Source organism: Mobula hypostoma, chromosome 16, assembly GCF_963921235.1.
Source record: "Mobula hypostoma chromosome 16, sMobHyp1.1, whole genome shotgun sequence".
Lineage (NCBI taxonomy): Eukaryota > Metazoa > Chordata > Chondrichthyes > Myliobatiformes > Myliobatidae > Mobula > Mobula hypostoma.
In genome coordinates this window covers 60,258,472-60,282,545 of record NC_086112.1, presented here as the reverse complement: position 1 = coordinate 60,282,545, position 24,074 = coordinate 60,258,472, and positions in this window count along the sequence as shown.

Genomic DNA, 24,074 nt, shown 5'->3' with positions numbered 1-24,074 from the left:
GATTGCTAATTAACCCTTCCTCATTGCTCAAAACCCAGTCCAGAATAGCCTGCTCTCAAGTTGGTTCCTCGACATGTTGGTTCAAAAAACCATCCCGCATACATTCCAAGAAATCCTCTTCCTCAGCACCTTTACCAATTTGGTTCACCCAATCTACATGTAGATTGAAGTCACCCATTATAACTGCTGTTCCTTTATTGCATACATTTCTAATTTCCTGTTTAATACCATCTCCGACCTCACTACTACTATTAGGTGGCCTGTACACAACTTCCACCTGCGTCTTCTGCCCCTTAGTGTTACGCAGCTCTACCCATATCGATTCCACATCTTCCCGGCTTATGTCCTTCCTTTCTATTGCCTTAATCTCTTCTTTAACCAGCAACGTCACCCCACCTCCCCTTCCTTCATGTCTATCCCTCCTGAATATTGAATATCCCTGAATGTTGAGCTCCTATCCCTGGTCACCCTGAAGCCATGTCTCTGTGATCCCAACTATATCATAATCATTAATAACAATCTGCACTTTCAATTCATCCACCTTATTACGAATGCTCCTTGCATTGACACACAAAGCCTTCAGGCGCTCTTTTACAACTCTCTTAGCCCTTATACAATTATGTTGAAAAGTAGCCCTTTTTAATGCTTGCCCTGGATTTGTCGGCCTGCCACTTTTACTCTTCTCCTTAGTACTTTTTGCTTCTACCCTCACTTTACACCCCTCTGTCTCTCTGCACTGGTTCCCATCCCCCTGTTGTGAACTAACCTCCTCACGCCTAGCCTCTTTACTTTGATTCCCACCCCTCAACCATTCTAGTTTAAAGTCACCTCAGTAGCCCTCGCTAATCTCCCTGCCAGGATATTGGTCCCCCTAGGATTCAAGTGTAACCCATCCTTTTTGTACAGGTCACGCCTGCGCCAAAAGAGGTCCCAATGATCCAAAAACTTGAATCCCTGCCCCCTGCTCCAATCCCTCAGCTACGCATTTATCCTCCACCTCATCGCATTCCTACTCTCACTGTCGCGTGGCACAGGCAGTAATCCCTTCTTATTGCCACGTGCTGAGATATATCCATACAGATAATTTCTAAACATATTTACTTTGAGTAGTACAAGGGGAAAGTAGTAACAGAATTGAGAATATACTGTTATGGATACAGATACAGTGCAAGTAGACAAAATGGAAGAGCCATATCAAAATAGATTGTGAGGTCAAGAGTTCATTTGTAATGTACAAGAAATGGTGGATGAACTTAATAAGTATTTTGTGTCTGTCTTCACTGTGGAAAACAGAATGCCAGAAATTTGAGAGTGTCAGGGGGCAGAAGTGAGTGTTGTTGCTATTACTAAGGAGACGGTGCTTGGAATGCTGAAAGGTCTGAAAGTCACCTTTTCTTGCATAAAGGGCTGTAAAATGCTTACAATACTCCAAGTGTGGTCTGACCAATGCCTTATAAAGCCTTAACATTACAGATCTGGTAAGTCACCTGGACCAGGTGAACTACACCCTCTGAAAGAGGTGGCACATGAGATTGTAGAGTCATTAATAATAATCTTTCAAGAATAACTAGGTTCTGGAATAGTTCTGGAGGACTTGAAAATTGAAAATGTCACTCCACTGTTTAAGATGGGAGGGAGGCAGAGGAAAGGAAATTACAGGACAGTTAGTCTAACTTCAGTGGTTGGGAAGATGTTGGAGTCCATTATCAAATATGAGGTTTTGGGGTACTTGGAGATACATGATAAAGTAGGTCAAAGTCAGCATGGTTTCTTTAAGGTGAAATCTTGCCTGACAAATCTGTTGTAACTTTGAGGAAATAACAGGCAGATTATAGAAAGGAGAGTCAGTGGTTGTTGTGTACTTGGGTTTTCAGAAGACCTTTGACAAGGTGCCACACATGAGAATGCTGAGCAAGATAAAAGCCCATGATATTACAGGAAAGATACTAACATGGACAGAAGATTGGCTGACTGGCTGGAGACAAAGAGTAAGAATAAAGGGGGCTTATTCTGGTTGTCTGCCGGTGACTCGTGGTGCTCATAGAGTTCAGTATTGGCACAGCTTCTTTTCATGTATATGTCAACAATTGGATGATGGAATTAGTGGGTTTGAGGCCAAGTTTGTAGATGATACAAAGATAGTTGGAGTGATAGGTGGTGTTGAGGAAGCAGGGAGTCTGCAGAAGGACTTAGCCAGATTGGAGAATGGGCAAAGAAATGGCAGATGGAATATAGTATAGGGAAGAGTACGGTTGTGCACTTTGGCAGAAAGAATAAAGGCATAGACTATTTTCTAAGAATGGAGAAAACTCAAACATCAGAGGTGCAAAGGGACTTGGGAGTCTTTGTACAGATTTCATTAAAGTATAACTTACAGCTTGAGTCAGTAGTGAGAAGGGCAAATGCAATATTGGCATTCATTTAAAGAGGACTAGAATATAAAAGCAAGGATGTAATGTTAAGGCATTATAAGGCATTGGTCAGACCACACTTGGAGTATTGTGAGCATTTTTGGGCCCCTTATGCAAGAAAAGATGTGCTGTCAATGAAGAGGATCCAGAGAAGGTTCACAAGAATGATTCCAGAAATGTATGGGTTAATGCATGAGGAGCATTTGATCACTCTTGGTCTGTACTCACTGAAGTTTAGAAGAATGAAGGGGGATCTCATTGAAACCTATCTAAAATTGAAAGACCTAGACAAAGTAGGTGTGTAGAGGATGCTTCCTATTGTCGGGGAATCTAGTACCAGAGGGTAGAGACTCAGAAGAAAACAGTGGTTCCCACCCTGGGGTTCATGCACACCTCTGATACTGGTAAGGGTCCATGGCAAAAAAAAAGTGTTGGGGACTCCTGGAATAGAGGGACATCTATTTAGAACAGAGGTGATGAAGAAATTCATAAGCCTGAAGGTGATCAATCTGAAATTAATTGTCACGGTTGGCTGCGGAGGCCAAGTCATTGAGTATATTTAAAGCGGGGAGTAATAGGTTCTTGATTAGTCAGTGCAACAAAGATTATGGGGAGAAGGCAGGGGAATGAGGTTGAGAAGGTTAATAAATCAGACATGATGGAATGACAGAGCAGACTTGATGGGCTGAGTGGGCCAATGGTGCTCCTATGTCTTATGGTCTTAATAGAATATTAAGTCTATTCAAAAGTCTTAGTGGGATAGGAGCTTGAGCTTGGTGGTGCATATTTTTGAGCTTTTGTGCCTGATAGAAGAGGGAGAAGAGAGAATTTCTGGGGTGGGAGGGGGCTTTAATTATGATGTCATTATGCTTGTTTCTTTTGTAAGGCAGTAAGGGAGTCCATGGGGGACAGGTTGGTTTTCATGATGGATTAAGGCAGGTCCATAACTTTCAGCAATTTCTTACACTCTTGGTAGATGATTTATCATACCATACGGTTAGATCATACACAAGTGTATGTATATGGTGCATCGATAAAAATTGGAGAGTGTCAATGGGCACATGCTGAATTTCCTTAGCCTTCTGAGGAAGTAAAGGCACTGGAGCTTCTGTGCTTCCTGGGCTATGGTATCTTTGTGGTTGGACCAGTACAGGCCCTAGGAGCTTGAAACTCTCAATTACCTCCACCTTAAAACATCACCCTTTCTACTCCTTACCCTTAAAAGTAGTGACAAAACAGATCTTTTTATCCTATAGGAGTACATACCATGCTCACAGTAATGTTTCATTTTCATTGGATTTGGATAAAGTTTCTTGTAGGTGCAAATTAATGACAAACACCTCCTACCTCCATTGGCTGAGAGATATTTATTTGTTCGATGAAGCCAAAAGTCATCAGTGAAGCTTAGACACTGGCCTAAGTTTGTTGTTAATTTGCTGCCACATTTAGCAGACCTGGCTCAGGCAGAAACAAAATCAAAAGGTTGCTATTCCACATCCCTATTCTATAATAGCAACATTTCTCCAGGATCTACATCAAGCACAAAATATACATTCTCCTAAACTAGATGTGTTGCTGAAGGAATGAATATATCAAAACATTATTTGACATCATTTGTCTCATTATCCACCATTAGGTTTTTTTCTGTATCCCATATATATCCTATGACATCTGTACAAACAGACACTCTCCAATTATAGGCAAATCTTCACATTTAAACAGTTTAACTCCGGTTTACTTTATTTTTCTCTCTGTTGGAAGTCAATCCTGGAATTGATTGTTGAATGGATTACTACTGATCAAATTCTGATCTACTCATTGTTGGCAATTATGGCCTTGCCTTTGGGAATATCAATTTACTAGGCTGCTAAAACTGAAGGTCATAAGCAGCAGCTGATTATAAGCGACAAGTCAGCATCTGGCAGCAGGTATCTCCAGGCCTCTAGGAGTTACTGACCATACTATGTCTGCCATCTTCCTTTATTGGGTAAGAAGCTGAGGACACCGTTTTTCATGAGCTGTTCCGTATGATCACTCACAGGGAAAACATACTTTATAATGGGGTGTCAGAAATAATTTCTCTCACAATACTAGCAAAATCTCTTCAAATAGCTTTTCAGATCTGCTTTATTTCGTGGTTATACTAAATACTAGGTATAATAGCATAATGATTCCATTGTCTCATGATACTTGGAAAAGAGTCTGTATTTTAAGGATAAAATTCCATAGTCCCAAGGTTAATACTCAAGCAGCATAGAATAGGCAAGTGTCCTTTCCTATGAGACCGTTTTCATGTTCTAAGTGTTCACAACCCAAAATGCTGTATGAGTTAACACCACAACAATAATGATAGAAGCTGCCAGATTGTAATATAAACCCAGGTGGCTCACAAATGTTCTTCAGGGAAGAAAATTTCCTATCTGCATTAATCTCTTTAAACCAGCTAGAAACGGGTAATTTTATTTTTGTTTCTTTGTTATTGGTGATAACAAGTTTTGATCACTGCCCAGAAACAAACAAATGTCTCTCAGACAATGGCTTGCAATAGGCTGTAGACGATGATTGTAATTACTTTGCTTTTACATGGAACTTCATCCCAATCCTATGAAAACTATAGACTTTCAAAGAGCTCCATGGACTACTTATGGAACCCACAGTTCAAAGACTGGCTCTGTAAATCTGAAATAAAGCCAGAAAGTATTCAGCAGGCGTTATCTGTGGGGTAAAGAAAGGGAGTCCATGTTTTGGTTGGATGACCATCTGTCAGAATGGATCCCGTTGACCATAATGTGAACCCTTCATCAATTAATTGTTACATATTGACAGGATATGGTATGTGTCGACTGCCACCTCTACCACCTTTCATTTCAAAATTTCAAAGTCTAAGTCTTCCTTTGAACAGCTGCAGCACGTATGCAGAAGAAAGGAAAGTGAAGCAGAATTTTGTGGATGAAAATGATGCCCTTGATCTTTATCTGCTGATGGTTGCTCATTCCCTCAGCAGAACCATGATAGAGTGAGCTCTAATCCCTTGCATAATTCTAAATGATGACATTATGAGAACATTAAAGGAGCATTCTAGATACTTTGACATTGTCTAGTTCATTGGTAAATTCATTGCAGTTTTATATCGACAAGGATGTCCTCATGAAGAATACAGCAGCTGGTGATACTGGGATACAGGCAAAGCATTGACCATTTGTGATATTAACCCAGTGAAATTGTGAAATTGGCTCCATTAGTACCATCTGGCCTGCTGGGTATGTCTTACTACCCTGCATGTTATGACCGATTATAGTCTTTTGTTTGTGTTCTCACTGTCCACATAAATCCATTATGGAACATCTTTATGACGCATCACCATGGCAATCCTAGTCTCAACCTTTCACTGATGTTCCTATTGTCCAATCCATCCCTCCCTAACCCCAATATTGACAATGGGTCTTTACCCTGAAATGTTAACTGTGTTTCTCTTTTCACTGATGCTACTAATCTGCTGTGTATTTTTGGCATTCTCTGCTTTCATGTGAACAGGAACCAATTTAACTCATTATCACCTCTGAGTAATTTGATAGTCTGGATGTCCATGAGTTTCCTATTCTGTAAGAGAAGCTTTTCTCTGTGTTGACTTGCTGCTAACTGAGCCATGAGATGACAGACACTACTACTAAAATAATGGCCATCTCTGCTCTTACTAAAAATGTAATTGTTTCTTCTAAAAAGTAAAACAAGTTGTAATAGCCCTTGAAGGTGTTTTTTAGATAAATTAATTATTGTAACCATGGTTGGAGAGACCAACAAAATTAAATGCATTTAAAGTGTCACACAGTATAAAAGGAATGGTGTGGTATAGAGTATAGAACATAGAACATAGAAATTTACAGCACATTACAGGCCCTTTGGCCCACAATGTTGTACTGACCATGTAACCTACTCTAGAGACTGCCTAGGATTTCCCTAGCACATAGCCCTCCATTTTTCTAAACTCCATGTACCTATCTAAGAGGTTCTTAAAAGACCGCATTGTGTCCGCTTTCACCACCGCCGCCGGCAGTGTATTCTACCCACCCATCACTCTCTGTGAATTTTATGACTATAGCCCCAAAGCCCATTAAAGCCAACCTAGGTTTTAGAAGTTAAAGATTAAAATACAAAGTACAATCATTCTTGCGAGACTGGTAATTCAAAAGCCAACTTGTGCATAAGCCATGATCTATTCTTCCTAGCCTTCACTCTTTGAGTCAATGGATGGTCTTCATCCATTTCCCAGGTGGCTGTCCACTGATCAGCCAGCTGTTTGAAATCCTGGGTTTTATTTGTCACTGTCCTGAGGCTCCTGCCATACGTCTGTGTTCCTGCCACATTGCCCAAGTCTAATTTCCCTCAGTGCATCTTCTGTCGAAACCCACATCCATACACTTGTTCCCGTTCAATGTTACCATACATGCTTCCAACCCCAGTCTTTGATTGGAGCACGGCACAGACATAGCAGAAGCATTTCCACACAAGTCCGATGAACAGCTTTAAGAAGCAGGAAGTTTTTCAATGGGAGTCTTCGACTGGAGTATGGCACAGCCACTGAACAAACGTTCCTGTACAAATGCAGCAAAGAGCTTTAAAAATACAGTCTCCATAAAAGAGGAGTACTGTCTAGCGGAGCGATCTTCATGTGAGCAGTCATCGTCGGTGTGGTCTGAGTCAGAGTGGTAAGACTTTGGCTCAACAGTGCTTCAGCGAGAACAGGCGGACTTCGTTCCTTTTTTCTTATTTCTTTTTTTCTTATTTAACTTTTGAGAGAATAGGGAGTATGTCTGCAGGGACTGTGCTCTGTTCTGGGTGTCAGATGTGGGATTTCCGGGAGACTAGCAGCCTCCCTGATGGCCACATCGGCACTGGGTACATCGAGATGCAGCTCCTTAGAGACCATGTTAAAGAACTGGAGCTGCAGTTCGATGCTGTCCGGCTTGTTAAGGAAAGTGAAGAGATGATAGGCAGGAGCTACAGGTAGGTAGTCACCCCAAGTCTACAGGAGAGGCTTAAGTGGGCGACTGTCAGGAGAGGGAAGGGAGAACGTTAGATAGAGGAGAGCACCCCGTGGCTCTCCCCTTCAACAATAAATATTCCATTTTGAAAACTGTTGAGGGGGATAACCCCCACCTGGGGAAAGCAACAACGGTCGTGTCTCTGACACTGAGTCTGGCCCCGTGGCTCAGAAGGGTAGGGACTGAAGAGGATGGCAGTAGTAATAGGGGACTCTATAGTTAGGGAAACAAAAATGTGATTTTGTGGACATGAAAAAGAAACACGGATGGTAGTTTGCCTCCCAGGTGCCAGAGTCAGTGATCTTTTTGAACACATCCACAATATCCTGAAAAGGGAGGGTGAGCAGCCAGTAGGCATGATACATATTGGTACCAACAACATAGGCAGAAAAAGAGAGGAGGTCTTGAAAACAGAATACAGGGAGTGTGGTAAACCATGTATATATGTTGTAACTCGGTTACCTGTCTGGACACACCCCTCCGCTGACTGCCCCTGTGGCTCCTCCCACAGAGTCCTGTATAAAGGTGTTCGCCTTGCCCCTCCCCCTCAGTCCGAGGGCAGACACTCACTGTGGAGGTCGTATTGTACAGCGAATAAAAGCCTTTCAGTATTTTACCAAACCTCAGTCTTTTGGAGTAATTGAAAGTGCTTCAATTTTATTCACTGTATGTTTTAAAACATGGAACAGGCTCTGAGACCAGACAAATTAGACCTCGATCTGCAAATACCTGATGCTGGAAACGCTTTCGAACTCTGGCTGGCCTGCTTCGAAGCGTATCTAGAGGAGATTAAAGTGACTGACCCCGTAGCGAAGTGCAGAGTTCTACTCTCCAGGGTCAGTCCGCGGGTTTATTCGCTGATCAGAGACCAGCCGAACTACGACGGCACGATGAACGCACTCAAAAGACAATACCTGCGGCCGATAAACAGTGTCTATGCTCAGCATCGCTTAGCGACACGGCAACAACGGTCCGGGGAATCGAGTGCTGAGTTTGTCCGGGCCCTACAGACACTCATGCGGGCCTGCAATTGCCAGGAGCTGACGGTGGCGCAGCATGCAGAATTCCTAGTGAGAGACACCTCTGTCACGGGGACCAGGTCAGTGTACGTGCGCCAGCGGCTGCTGGAAAAAGCCGATCTTACCCTAAGTTCGGCGATCAAGCTGGCTGATACGCTGGATGCCGCTTTGCATAACTCCGAGGCTCTCCAGGCACGCGATCCTCCGATGGCCTCATGGGCGCCGCAGACCCCGCAACCCGCCGGCAAATCGACCTCGACTGCAGCCAGTCATGAGTCCGCGAAGTGCTACTTCTGCGGACTGGAGAAGAACCCCCGGAAACGCTGTGCGGCCTGACAAGCTACCTGTTCCAGCTGCGGAAAGAAGGGCCACTTCGCCAAGGTCTGTAAGTCAAAACCTCGAGCGGGAACGAGCAGCGCCGCGTGCGAGACGTGGGGGTCGCCACCTTCCCTGCACACTGCCACCACGTGCGAGACATGGGGGCCGCCATCTTCCCTGCCGCCATCTTCCCTGCACGCCGCCACCACGTGCGAGACATGGGGGCGGCCATCTTGGTCAGCGCCACCTCCCACCGCCTACGACCAACGGGTGCTCACGGGCCACCCCACCACGCCGGACCAAGACAGCGACCCCACCCTGGCTTCCGTGACCCTCGACCAAAGCGCTCCCCACCAGCTCGCAAGTTCAATGATGGACATCCTGGTGGAGGGGCGCAGGACAAGCTGCCTGTTTGACACAGGCAGCACGGAGAGTTTTATCCACCCGGCCACAGTGCAGCATTGTGGACTCATGATACGGCCGATAAGTCAGAGGGTCACCATGGCCTCCGGGTCGCATACAACAGACATCTGGGGGGGTTGTGTAGCGACACTAGTGGTGCAGGGCACAGAATATCGGGACTTTAAGTTACTGGTCTTGCCTCAACTGTGTGCCCCTGTGCTGTTGGGGTTGGACTTCCAGAGCCACCTGAAAAGTGTGACAATGAAGTATGATGGGCCCCTCCCGCCAATTACTGTCATAAATCCCGTTTTGTAGAGATATATCACGTACCCCACTACTGACCACACACAGACACCGACCCGCGCATCCCACCCAACATCATGCCAACTGCCATCCCTCCCCCACCGCTGTTCGCCAACCTGACCCCCGACTGTAAACCCGTGACAACTAAAAGCAGGAGGTACAGCGCGGGGGACAGAGCTTTCATTAAGTCGGAGGTGCAGTGGCTGCTCAGGGAGGGGGTCACTGAGGCAAGCACAAGTCCTTGGAGGGCGTAGGTGGTGGTTGTTCGGAACGGGGAGAAGAATAGGATGGCCGTGGACTATAGCCAGACCATCAATAGGTTCACGCAGCTCGACGCGTACCCTCTACCCCGCATCGCGGATATGGTCAATCAGATAGCACAGTGCAAGGTGTACTCGACCATAGACCTAAAATCCGCTTACCATCAGCTCCCCATCTGCCGGGAGGACCGCCCTTACACTGCCTTCGAGGCGGACGGCAGGCTTTATCAATTCCTGTGCGTCCCCTTTGGTGTCACGAATGGTGTATCTGTCTTCCAGAGGGCAATGGACCGGATGGTGGACCAGTGCCAACTGAAGGCCACGTTCCCATATCTGGATAACATCACCATCTGCGGTCACGACCAGCAGGATCACAACAACAACCTCCAAAAATTTCTCCAAGCGGCCAAATCTTTAAACCTCACCTATAACAAGGACAAGTGTATATTTGGGACCACCCGACTTGCTATCCTTGGCTGTGTCGTGGAGAATGGAGTCATTGGCCCTGACCCCGACCGTATGCGCCCCCTGTTGGAACTCCCTCTTCCCAATACCCTCAGAGCCCTCAAAAGGTGCCTGGGCTTCTTTTCATATTACGCCCAATGGGTCTCTAACTATGCAGACAAGGCCCACCCCCTGGTCAAGTCCACCACATTCCCCCTCTCAGCCGAGGCCCACACGGCCTTCGGCCGCATAAAAGGGGACATTGCCAAAGCAGCAATGCATGCGGTGGGTGAGGCTATTCCCTTCCAAGTAGAGAGTGACGCCTCCGACTTTGCGCTAGCTGCTACCCTCAACCAGGCAGGAAGACCAGTGGCGTTCTTCTCCCGTACCCTTCAAGGCCCTGAAATTCGGCACTCTGCAGTAGAGAAAGAGGCCCAGGCCATAGTGGAAGCTATAAGGCACTGGAGGCACTATCTTGCCGGCAAAAGGTTCACCCTGCTAACTGACCAGCGCTCAGTCACATTCATGTTTAATAATCAGCAGCGGAGCAAAATCAAAAATGATAAAATTCTGAGGTGGAGAATCGAACTCTCCACCTACAACTATGACATCATGTACAGGCCTGGGAAGCTCAACGAGCCCTCCGATGCCCTATCCCGGGGAACATGCGCCAGCGCGCAGATCGACTGGCTATACGCCCTACATGTAGACCTTTGCCACCCGGGAGTCACCCGGCTTTTCCACTTCGTGAAAGCCCGGAACCTGCCTTACTCCCTTGAGGAGATCAGGATGATGACCAGGGACTGCCAAGTCTGCGCAGAGTGCAAACCGCACTTCTACCGACCCGAAAAGGCACCACTCATCAAGGCCACCCACCCCTTTGAGCGACTGAGTGTTGACTTTAAGGGCCTCCTTCCCTCCACCGACCGCAATGTGTACTTTCTTAACGTAATTGACGAGTACTCACGGTTCCCCTTCGCCATCCCCTGCCCCGACACCACTACCACGTCAGTTATAAAAGCCCTGCGCAAGCTCTTCACTCTGTTCGGATACCCGTGCTATATCCACAGTGACAGAGGGTCCTCGTTTATGAGTGAACGAGCTGCGCCAATATCTACTGGCTAGGGGAATGGCAACCAGTAGGACCACGAGCTATAATCCCCGGGGGAATGGACAGGTGGAGAAGGAGAAGGAGGTGGAGGATGGACGGTGTGGAAAGCCACACTCTTAGCCCTCAGGTCAAAGGGACTGCTGGTCTCCCGCTGGCAGGAGGTCCTTCCCGACGCACTCCACTCCATCCACTCCCTGTTATGCACAGCCACCAATGCCACCCCTCATGAGCGGCTCTTTTCTTTTCCCAGAAAATCAACCTCTGGAGCCACCCTACCAACTTGGCTGACGTCCCCGGGGCCAGTGCTGCTCCAGAAACATGCGAGGAGCAATAAATACTCCCCGATGGTCGAGAGGGTTCACTTACTTCATGCGAACCCCCAGTATGCCTACGTGGTTTTACCTGATGGGCAGGAGGACACGGTCTCCATCCGCGACCTGGCGCCCGCAGGAGCTCCGGGCCCCTACCCTGAACACTCCGTAGTGACTATTGACCCTGTACCCACCAATGTATGTACCTACGAGACACCGTGCACCCCAAACCCTTTTCAGACACCACATGACACTCCCATACCGGGCGTGACGCACACGCACGAGGGATTACCGACGCCTAACGTGCTGGCACCTGAAGTCAGGCCGGAGCCAGCACAACCGCCATCGCCGGTGCAATCACCGCCGGTGCTACGTAGATCACAGCGACGGACTCGACCGCCTGATAGACTTAACCTGTAAATATACTTCTTGTAAATATTGTCAGTCACTTCACCCCGCGGGACTCTTTTTTAAAAAAGGAGGGGTGAATGTGGTAAACCATGTATATATGTTGTAACTCGGTTACCTGTCTGCACACACACCTCCGCTGACTGCCCCTGTGTCTCCTCTGACTGCCCCTGTGGCTCCTCCCACAGAGTCCTGTATAAAGGTGTTCGCCTTGCCCCTTCCCCTCAGTCCGGGGGCAGACACTCACTGTGGAGGTCGTATTGTACAGCGAATAAAAGCCTTTCAGTATTTTACCAAACCTCAGTCTTTTGGAGTAATTGAAGGTGCTTCAGGGAGTTAGGAAGGAAACTGAGAAGCAGGACATCAAGGTTAGTAATCTCCGGATTGCTGCCTGTGCCACGGAACAGTGAAGATAAGAGTAGAATGACATGGCAGATAAATGTGTGGCTGAAGAATTGAAGGGGGCAAGGGTTCAGATTACTGGACAATTGGGACCTCTTCTGGGGCAAGTGTGACCTATACGAAAGGAACGGGTTGCACTTGAATCCGAGGGGGACCAATATCCTTGTGGGCAGGTTTATGAGAGCTGTTGAGAGTAGTTTAAACTAATATGGAAGGGGGTTGGGAATCAGTATGATAGAGCTGTGGATGGGCCAGCAAGTCCAAAAGCAGATAATGGGTGTAACATGAATGTAAGGAAGGACAAGCCAATGACTGGGTACAAATGCAGACTGAGCAAAGAGTGAAATTGTACCACAGAGGCAAAATTCAAAAGGGTGAAGAATGCAGGACTGAAGATGCTGCAGTTAAATGCATGCAGCATTCAGAATAAGGTGGATGAACTTGTGGTGCAATTAGAGATTGGTCAATATGACATTATGGACGCTACTGTCTTGGCTGAAAGAAGGTCATACTTGGGAGCTTAACATCAAAGGATCTACTTTATATTGAAAGGACAGGCAGGAAGGCATAGGCAGTGGTGTGGCTCTGTTGGTAAGAGATAGAATTATATCTTTAGAAAGAGATGACATAGGGTGAGATAATGTCAAATCTTTGTGGGTGGAGTTAAGAAACTGCAAGGATGAAAAAACCATAATGGGAATCATATATAAGCCAACAAATAGTAGCTAAGATGTGGGGTTGAGATAGCAAAGGGAGCTGGAAAAGGCTATGTAATAAAGGTAATGTCACAATTGTAATGGAGAGTTTCAATATGCAGGGGGATTGGGAAAATCAGATCGGTGTTGGATCACAAGAGAGGGAATTTGTTGAATGACTATGAGATGGCTTTTTAGAGCAGCTTGTGCTTGAGCCTACTCGGGGAAAGGCGATCTTAGATTGGGTGTTGTGTAATAACCCAGATTCATACTGCAGTTTGAGAGGGAGGAGCGTAAGTCACATGTATCAGTATCACAATGAATAAAAGGAATTACAGAGGCATGAGAGAGAAGCTTGCTCAGGTGGATTGGAAGGGGAACTTGGCCGCGATGATGGCAGAGCAGAGGTGGCTGAAGTTTCTGGGTATAGTTCACAAGGCACAGGATAGATATGTCCCACAGAAGATGAAGTTCTCAAATGGCAGGGGTAGACAACTGTGGCTGACAAGGGAAGTTAAGGACTGTATAAAGGCCAAAGAAAGGACATATAAGATAGCAAAAGTGAGTGGGAAGTTGGATGATTGAGAAGTTTTTAAGATCCAACACAAGGCAACTAAAAAAGCTATAAGAAGGGAATAGATTAAATAAGAGGGCAAAGTAGCCAATAATATGAAGCAGGATACTAAAAGATTTTTTTCCAGCTATATAAAGAGTAAAAGGGAGGTGAGAGTTGATATTGGACCGCTGGAAAACTATGCTGGTGAGGTAGTAATTGGGGACCAAAAGATGTCAGATGAACTTAATGAGTACTTTTTATTATTCTTCACTGTGGAAGGCACTAGTCATGTGCTAGAGGTCCATGAGGGTTAGGGAGCAGGAGTAAGTGTCACTGCTATTATAAGGGAAAAGTGATAGGAAAACGGAAAGGTTTTAAAGTGGATAAGTCACCTGGACCAGATAGACTACATTCCAGAGTCCTGAGAGAGGTTGCTGAAGAGATAGTGGATGTATTGGTGTCATGGTCCGGTCCGTGAAGTCCGTATTCCGGTTCACAGTCCGCTCCATCGACCCTTGCTCCAGGTTTTCCTGTCTACCTTGTTTCTGTTCTTGTTGAGCTCTAATTGAGGCAGCTGATTCTCATTGGGGCTGGCTGCATAAATACCTTCAGAGACCAGAGCATGGCTGCTGGATTGTTCTTGTCCTTACTCCTTGTATCCCATCCCCTGCCTTCTGTTTCCTGGCCTGAAGCTCTGCCTTGTCTTGCTGGTAACTCTCGCCTCGCCTGAAGTTCTGTCTTGCCTTGCAATGCCTGAAGCCTTGCTTCGTCTTGCTGTCTTGTCCTGGAGCCACCCCATACCTAACTCCCTTCTTGTCCCTTGCCTCCGCCGGGTAAGTCAGGCTGTCTTGCCATTACCCCACGGTTGGTTCTGTCCCTTCCTGTCCCTAGCCTCCGTCGGGTAAGCCAGGCCGTCTTGCCGTTACCTACGGTTGGGTCTGTCCCTTCCTGTCCCTTGTCTCAGTCGGGTGGAGAACCACGCCCTGCCCAGGAGAACCGCGCCCTGCCCAGGAGGAGCCTCCAGCCTCCAGCCCCAAGTCTCGCCTCAAGCCTCCTGCTTCCTGCCAAGCCTCACCTCGTCTCTAGCCTCCTGCCTCCTGCCAAGCCTCCCCTCAAGCCTCCTGCCTCCTGCCAAGCCTCACCTCGTCTCTAGCCTCCTGCCAAGCCTTGCCTCAAGTCTCTAGCCTCTAGCCTCAAGCCTGAAGACTCCTGCCTCCTGCCAAGCCTCGCCTCAAGTCTCTAGCCTCAAGCCTGAAGACTCCAGCCTCGTCCTGCCTGCCAGCCAAGCCTTGTCCTTGCCCAGGACCCCTAGCTCTCTTGTCCTGTCCTGTTCCGGGTTCCCAGTTTTCGTCTCCATGTCCTTGCCCTCACCCTGTATCCTAATCCTGTCCCTAGTATTTCGGTGTCTGTCTCTTGCACTTGGGTTGGTTCCCAGCCACCTCCTTATGACAATTGTTCATGATTCTCATGATTCTTCAAGAATTACTTGATTCTGGCATGGTCCCGGAGAATTGGAAGATTGTAAGTGTCACTCCTCTCTTTAAGAAGGGAGGAAGGCAAAAGAAAGGAAATTATAGGCAGTTAGCCTAACCTCAGTAGCTGTAAAGTGTTGGAGTCTATTATTAAGTGTACTTGGAGACTTGTGCTAACATAAATCAAAGTCAGCGTGGTTTCTGTAAAGGGAAATCTTGCCTGACAAATCTGTTAGAGTTCTTTGAGGAAGTATCAAGCAGGGTGGGAAAAGTAGAGGCAGTGTATGTCACTTACTTGGACTTTCAGAAGGCATTTGATAAGGTGCCACACATGAGGCTGCCTAACAAGATAAAACCTATGGTTACAGGAAAGATACTGGCATGGATCAAGGAACGGCTGACAGGCAAGAGGCAGCAAGTGGGAATAAAGGGGGCCTTTTCAGATTAATAGAATAGTGAATAGTGGTGTTCCTCTGGGGTCAGTATTGGGAGAATCACTTTTCACATTGTTTGTCAGTGATTTAGACAATGGAGTTAATGATTTTGTGACAAAGTTTGTGGATGATACGAAGATAGGTGGAGGGTTAGGTAGTGCTGAGGAAGCAATCCGTTTGCAGTAGGGCTTATCAAATTGGAAGAATGGGCAACGAAGTGCAGATAGAATACAGTGTCGGGAAATGTATGATAATATATTTTGGTAAAAGGGTCAATAGTGCAGAATATCATCTAAATGGGGGAAAATTCAAACATCAGAGGTACAGAGGGACTTATGAGTCCTTGTGCAAGACCCCCGGAAGGTTAATTTACAGGTTGAGTCTCTGGTAAAGTAGGCAAATGAAATGTTGGCATTTATTTCTAGGGAAATAGAATATAAAAGCAAGGACTTAATGCTGAGCCTTTATAAGCCACTAGTCAGTCCGTACTTGGAGTATTGACAACAGTTTGGGTCCCATATCTCAGACAGGATGTGTTGTCATTGGAGAGAGTCCAGAAGAGGTTCAAGAGAATGATTCTGGGAATGAAGGGGTTAACATATGAGGATTGTTTGGCAGCTTTGGGCTTATACTCACTAGAATTCAGAAGAATGTGTGGGGATCTCATTAAAACCTACTGAATGCTGAAAGGAGTAGATGAGGTGGATGTGGAGAGGATGCTTCCTATGGTGGGGTTGTCCACAACTAGAGGCACAGCCTCAAAATTAAGGGGCAAACTTTTAGAACAGAGGTAAGGAGGAATTTTTTTTTTCGCCAGAGGGTGGTGAATCTATGGAACGCTCTGCCACAGACTGTGATGGAGTTCAAATCCATGGCTATATTTAAAGCGCAAGTTGATAGTTTTCAGATTGGTCAGGCATCAAAGGATATGGCGAGAAGGCAGGTGTATGGGGTTGAGTGGGATCCAGGATCAGCCATGATGGGATGACGGAGCAGGCTCAATGGGCTGAATGGCCTAATTCTGCTTGTATATCTTATAGTCTAAATGCTGATGTTCCTATCATAACTTGCATTGATTCCACCCATAAATCACCTCTGATCTAACAGCAACTCCAATTTTAAAACTGTCCTTGTTTATGAAATCTCTTCAAGCTGTCACCCTCAATCGTCACCTGCACCAGCCCACCCACCATCAAAGCCATATTTACAGAGAGGCACAGAGGAAGGCCAACAATATCATGAAGGATCCTCCCCTCCCTCAATTATGGACTGTTTGGTCTCACTTCCTTCAGGGAAGAGGCTACACAACATCCATACCAGCACCACTAGACTCAAAAACAATTACTTCCTCCTAGCTGTCAGGCTGATCTACATCTTCACCCACTAACGCACCCCTCTCATCCCTGCCATCACTACATACATGTCACCTCGTGTCACTTTATGTACATACATACAATCCGTCTATGTATGTAACAGTCATGTAAATGTTGTTTTCTAATATTGCTTTTATATTTATATTTATTGTGGATTTTTGGTTTTTTATTGTGTTCTGTATGCTTTTTGTGATTTTTAATACTGCATCAGATCTGGAGGAACAATAACTTTGTTCTCCTTTACACTCGTGTACTGAAAAATGTTAATGAACAATCTTGAATCTTGAACTTTCGCTCTTCATCCCTTCCTCGTACATGACCACAACCTCCACGCTGTTCTGATTCTGTTCCCTTCCACACGCCTCATTTCAATTATCCTGTCAAAATGTTTGTAGCTGCCAAGTAATTTTTTTCCTCAGCCATTTTACTTCCTAACTTATCTTCTCTCCTTTAAGGTAACCCTTAAAATTATCCAACTGTCCAACCATTCAGACAAGCATTTCTATTTCCTTACATAACTTACCATCAATTTTTGATTGACAGCTCTGTGACAATAGGATGTTTTTCCACATAAAAGTGATTTTATAAGTGCAAGCTGTTAGTTCTGTATTATTACAAAGATCTCTGATACCTTTAGGAGCTGAAGCAGAATGGCATCTTCATGAAATGAAGTAATTAAAAAAAACAGAAGAATGTGATATATTTCTTTTATGTCTTCCATATATTGCAATCAAAGCACAACATTATTGCTGAGTATATCAGACAGTGATAAAGTTGAAGCACATCTGGTCAGCTCAGGCAAAAGAAGAGTGTCTGTTTAATTTCTATCCTACAATGCATTTTAATTTCTAAAGGAAAAATGTGATATAAGAAGCTCTTATAAGATGAGGACTGTGATTATAATGAAGTTTTTTTTTGCTTGCTGTGATTTGGATAGAAGTAATTCAGAGAAAATACTCTAAACAGCTCTAATGGCTTCATCTCAAGTTATTCATCCCTTCCACATGTCTATGTTGGCCTCTGACCTGGTACATTTACTTCAAATATACGTAGCAGATGGCTTACAGAGGCCACAGGTTAAAGGGTAACAAACATGGTTAAGGGTCATTGCATCATATTAAGATACAGACCCAAAGTGACATTATAAAATGTTTGCCTTTGGCAGTGACAGTCAGAAATAAAAGTCATGAATTTGTCTTCTGCTGACATATATGGCTAGTACAAATATTGAAGTCCAGTCCTTCTGGTCCATTTTTCAATCTCTTGATACTTTCCTATCTATTTATTTTGCAGTATGTAATACCAAATACATACACCAAGCACTAACAGTTAACCTAATTATCTAATTCTTTAAAGGCAACATTTATTGGAAATATGGATTCAATGTCTGAAAGAAAACAAACAATTTCTAAATAACCAATTTAATCATATTAACCCTTCATGGTAATTTGAAAAAAAAAAATAAGACAACTAAATCACTATTAAATTCGGTTATGTGACTAATTCCAAAGTGACACAGGACTGCTGACTAAGACCCAAGACTGATAGCATTGATACTTAAGTTGATACTTCTAGATTAGTATTAGGCTATTGCAGTACTACATATATATGCTGGAACTACTCAGGCATTGAGATAGTATCTATGGACAACAAACAACAATTTCAGGGCAAAGATCTTGAGCAAGTTGAAAACCAAAGCAAAACAGTAGATGCTGAAAATCTGAAATATAAACAGAAAATCGCTAGAAAAGGCACATCAGGTCAGTTAATATACGTGGAAAGAGAAGCAGTTAACATTTCAGATTTGAGACTCTTCAGAACTAAGAAAGAAAAAACCATTAACTGCTTCTCTTTCCACAGATGTTGTCTGCTCTGCTGAAGTTAAGTCCATTACCCCTACTGGGCCATAGGCCAAAGACTGAAACTCACTGGAGTCCTCTGTCCTGGACCAGTCTTTCAGGTTGTCCCCAGCTGTAGCCCATCTTCTTGTTGTCAGCTTCAGTGTTGTGCTGCCGAGTATTCTTTGGCCGGCCTCACTTCTGCTTTCCCTGGGGATTCCACATTACCATTTGCATGGTAATGTTAGTATTTGGCTTCTGCAACATGTTCTATCAATCGCCCATCTTCTTTCCCTTAATTCTTCTTCCGCTAGTAGCTGGTGTGCTCTCTGCCATAGATCGGTGTTGCTGAGGACTTGCAGCCAGCAAACATGGAGGATCTTTCTCAGAGAGCTACTAATACAGGTCTGCAATTTCCTGAAGATATTTTTTGTTTTTCTCCAAGTCTCTGCTTCGTACAGAAGAAGTGACTTTACACTGGAGTTGAACAGCCTGATTTTAGTGTGCGGTGACAGCTCCTTGGAGCATTAGATGTTTTTGATGGTGATGAAGGCTGAACTAGCATTGCTGGTACTTGCCTTAACACCCACATCCGTGCCACCTGTCTCTTAATGACACTACCCAGGTTGGTGAAGGCTTTTCCGTCCTCAAGTGGACTTCCCTCGAGAGTGACTAGGTCAATAAAGGCTAAGTTGATCTTAAACGTCTAAATTCAAAGTTCAAAATAACTTTATTATCAAAATACATATACAATATGTCATCATATACAATCTTAAGATTCATTTGCTTGAGGGCATTCACAGTAAGTACAAGAAACGCTACAAAATCACTGAAGGACCACACCCATCAGGACAGACAAACAACCAATGTGCAAAAGTCATCAAATTATGCAAATACAGAAAGAAATAACAATAATAGTAATAATATTATATATAGATGATTTACAATTATCCACTCCTTCATCAGTAATGCTAAAGTAATTAATTCAAATAGTAGAAATGTTTTCAAAAGATATAGATATGGACTTTGGACTAGATAAGTGCAGAACATTAAACATAAAGACAGGTGCAATAGATCTGGTAAAATATGAAACAGAGCAGCAGAATACAATAAGCTGATGGATGATTATGAACATGTCTGTAATTGGGATGTCAATAAGCAAAGAAAATAGATCATACTGCAATAAAGGGAAAACATTCCTTACTTTCACTATACCTATATTAATATATTCTTTTGACATAATATCTTGGTCCAAAACCAATGGAGAAAATTTACAAAGAAAAAATAAGAACTGAAATGACAAATTTTAGAAAACACTATGTACACTCAAACACACTTAGATTAACACTACACAGGACAGAAGGAGGAAGAGGAACAAAATATGTAAAAAACTTACACAACAGTCAGATAAAACTGTATACATTTCCGTCAATGAAAACAGGATTCAGCACTCCACATGAGCATATGCATTCTGATAAGACATGCACATTGTTAGACTTAAATGAAAGCACAACTCAGAAAAACAAAGAAATTACCATTATTGAAGAAAAAGTTAACCAATGGAAGAGCATGACCCTCCATGGAAGGCATCCCCACATTATGAACAGACTAACACTCACAATACGCTGGAGGAACTCAGCAGGTCGGGCAGCATCTGTGGAAAAGATCGGTCGACGTTTCGGGCCGGAACCCTTCGTCAGGACCGAAACATCGGCCGATCTTTTCCACGGATGCTGCCCGACCTGCTGAGTTCCTCCAGCGTATTGTGAGTGTTGCTTTGACCCCAGCATCTGCAGATTATTTTGTGCTTATGAACAGACTAGATGTCGACAAGGAGACATCAAACGTCTGGCTCAGAATTGGAGACCTCTCCCCAGAAAGGGAGGGGTTCCTTGTCAGGACTAGGTGGTTAACTCAAAAAATTATCAAAAGTACACAACAAAGACCAACAAATTCCAGATGATAAATCTAGAAAATGCCAAGAGAAATCGGAAACAATCCAACATGTTACAGGATCCTGTAGCAGTTTAACTCAATCTGATTACTTACACAGACACAATCAAGTGACAAGCATCATTCACAAAAATCTTACTTTAAAATACCAACTTATAAAAGACACCATTCTTTACTATAAATAGAAGCCTGATGAAGTTTTCTCTTTCAATATTTTTATTAGTTTTTACATAGAAGAATACAGAGTGTAAGAAAGTATATATGAAAGTCGAAAAAGACAACTACCAATTACATTAAATCTATCCATAATAACAATCTCATTACCCCGTATTCATGTAGGTTAGTCAAAGTTATATTGAAATATACTAACTTCTTACAGAAAAAGAGTCTAACCCCTACCAAGACCAAAGCTGTTTATTAAGGAGAAAAAAAGGTAAAATACCTTCTCATATAATAAAAATTAATAGTAGTTAACATCTAAATTTAAATGAATTGAGGGTTTTGAAAGTATTGAAAATAATTCAGAAAGGGTTCCCACAATATTTGAAAGTCTTTTCGAGATTCAGAAATTGTACGACGAATCTTCTCTAAATCTAAGCATGACATAACGTCACATAACCATTGAGCATGAGTAGAAGGAGAAACATCTTCCCATTTAAACAAAAGTGCCCTCCTAGCTATAAGAGAGCTAAAGGTCAAAATATGTAAATCAGATGTCTTCAACTTGCTATCTTGTCCTGCAACAATACTGAATAGGGCCGTCAGAGGATTAGGCTTAAAATTGACTTTGAAAAGCAAAGAAAACATTTGAAAAACTTCCTTCCAATATTTTTCAAGACATGGACAAGTCCAAAACATATGAATTAATGAAGTTTCTCCATTATTGCATCTGTCACAGTAGGGAGATATATCCGAATAAAAACGGGATAGCTTATCTTTAGTCATATGGACTCTATGTACCACCCTAAATTGTATGAAGGAATGGTGAGCACATAGCAATGAAGTATTAACCAGTTTAATAATTTCATTCCAAGTTTCGTCAGATATTGATGTCTGTAAATTTTGTTCCCAGAGATTCTAAATTTTGTCTAAAGGAACATTTCTCATCTCCAGTAACACACCATAAATATTAGATAATGAACCATCATGAAAAGGAGTCAAATTAAAAATTACATCTGGTAAGTTCTTATCTGAGCTTATAAGAAATGTGCATAATTGAGATCTTAGAAAGTCTCTGATTTGTAGATATCTAAAAAGTGAGTTTTGGGTAGGCAATACTTAGCTAACAACTGCTGAAATGAAAAAAGGTTTCCTCCAACAAACAGATCCCCAAAACATTTAATACCCAACCTGTCCTATTCTTTAAAAACTAAATCAATCATGGAGGGTTTAAAAAAATTAGAATAAATGGGACTAGAAAGGGAAAATCTCAATAAACCAAAAAAGTTTTCTAAATTGTATCCAGATCCTCAGAGTATGTTTAACTATTAAATTAACAGTTAGTTTACTTACAAGTAAAAGAAGTGAGGGTCCAAGAAGAGAAATAATAGAAAATTTGTTAACAGAATTGGATTCTAAAGCAACCCATACCAGACAGTCTACACGATTAGTATAATATAGCCAAAACGTAAGATATCCCGAAAAGATATATAAATTTAGGTAGAATATTAATTTTAATAGAATTAATTTGTCCAATCAATGATATTGAAAAAGGTGACCAATTTAATAATAGCTTTTACATGGTTCAATAAAGTAAGAAAGTTTTCTTTAAACAGGTGTTTGTAATTCTTAGTGATTGTTACACCCAAATAAGTAAATTGATTCCTTACAATTTTAAAAGGGAGGTTAGTATTAATTGATAGCAAATTATTTAAAGGGAATAATTCACTCTTATGTAGATTTAATTTATATCCTGAAAACTGGCTAAAACGGGAGAGTAGGAAAGTACACAAGGTAACAAGGTCTCAACATTAGAGATAAAAAGCAATAGAACATCAGCGTAAATTGAGAGTCTGTGGATGATACCTCTCCTTAAAATACCACAGATATCGTTAGATTTTCGAAAAGCAATGGCAAGTGGTTTTAAAGCTAAATCAAAAAACAAAGGACTCAATGGACAGCCTTGTTTAGTTCTGTGGTGAAGTTTAAATAGTTTGGAATTTTGAAAATTACTAAGAACCCAAGCAGAGGGAGATAAATAAAGTAATTTAATCCATTGAATAAAATCTGGTCCAAAATTAAATCTTTCTAAGGTTTTAAATAAATAATTCCATTCAACCCGATCAAAGGCCTTCTCAGCATCTAAGGATATCACACATTTCGATATCTCCTGAGAAGGAGAGTAAGTAACATTTAATACATGGCGTGTATTAAAATGGGAATGTCGGTTTTTAATAAATCCAGTCTGATCATCAGAAATAATAGAAGGTAAAATATTTTCAATCCTACGAGCCAAAACTTTTGAAAGAATTTTAGTATCTACATTAAGTAATGAAACTGGCATATATGAGGAGCATTCAGTTGGATCCTTGTTCTTTTTTAGGATAAGCAAAATAGAAGCTTCATAAAATGATTGAGGCAAACTACCCAATTTGAAAGAATCCAAAAAGACTAAGTGTAACTGCGGTATAATTATTGAAGAAAAAGCCTTATAAAATTCTCCAGAAAATCCATCTGGACCTGGAGCCTTCCCCAAGTGTAACGAACGTATAGCCTCGGCGATTTCCTCATAAGAAATGGGTTGATTCATCTGTTTGCAAATATCTGCAGAAAGTGCAGGGATATTTAATTGATCTAAAAAATTATTCATTACAGTATTATATTTAGGGGAATCAGAACTATAAAGTTTAGAATAGAATTCTCTAAAGGTATCATTTATCTCAGAGTAATCAGAGTATCACTATCAAATTTCTTTAATTTGTCATTTAACTACAGAAGTTTTTAATTGGTTGGCCAATACTTTGCCTGATTTATCACCATGAATGTAAAATTGAGTTTTATCTTTAAGAAGTTGAGTTTCAATTGGATATCATGCCTCTTTGACAAGATTCACGAATTAAGATTTCCGTTGTTTTAAATTCCTGAAAACAGAATATTACTGATCTTGGTCTCTGAGCATTAGGAGGTCTAAATGCAGGAGATCTGTGAACTCGATCGATCATAGGCATAGACGTCAAAATCTCTGGGAATAATTCTTGCAAATTTTGCAAAAAATTCCATAGGATGGTTACCTTCGATTAATTCTTCGAGACCCAGAACCCATAGGTTGTTCCTTCTACTTCTATTTTCTAGGTCGATAATCTTCTATCTTAACTTTTTGTTG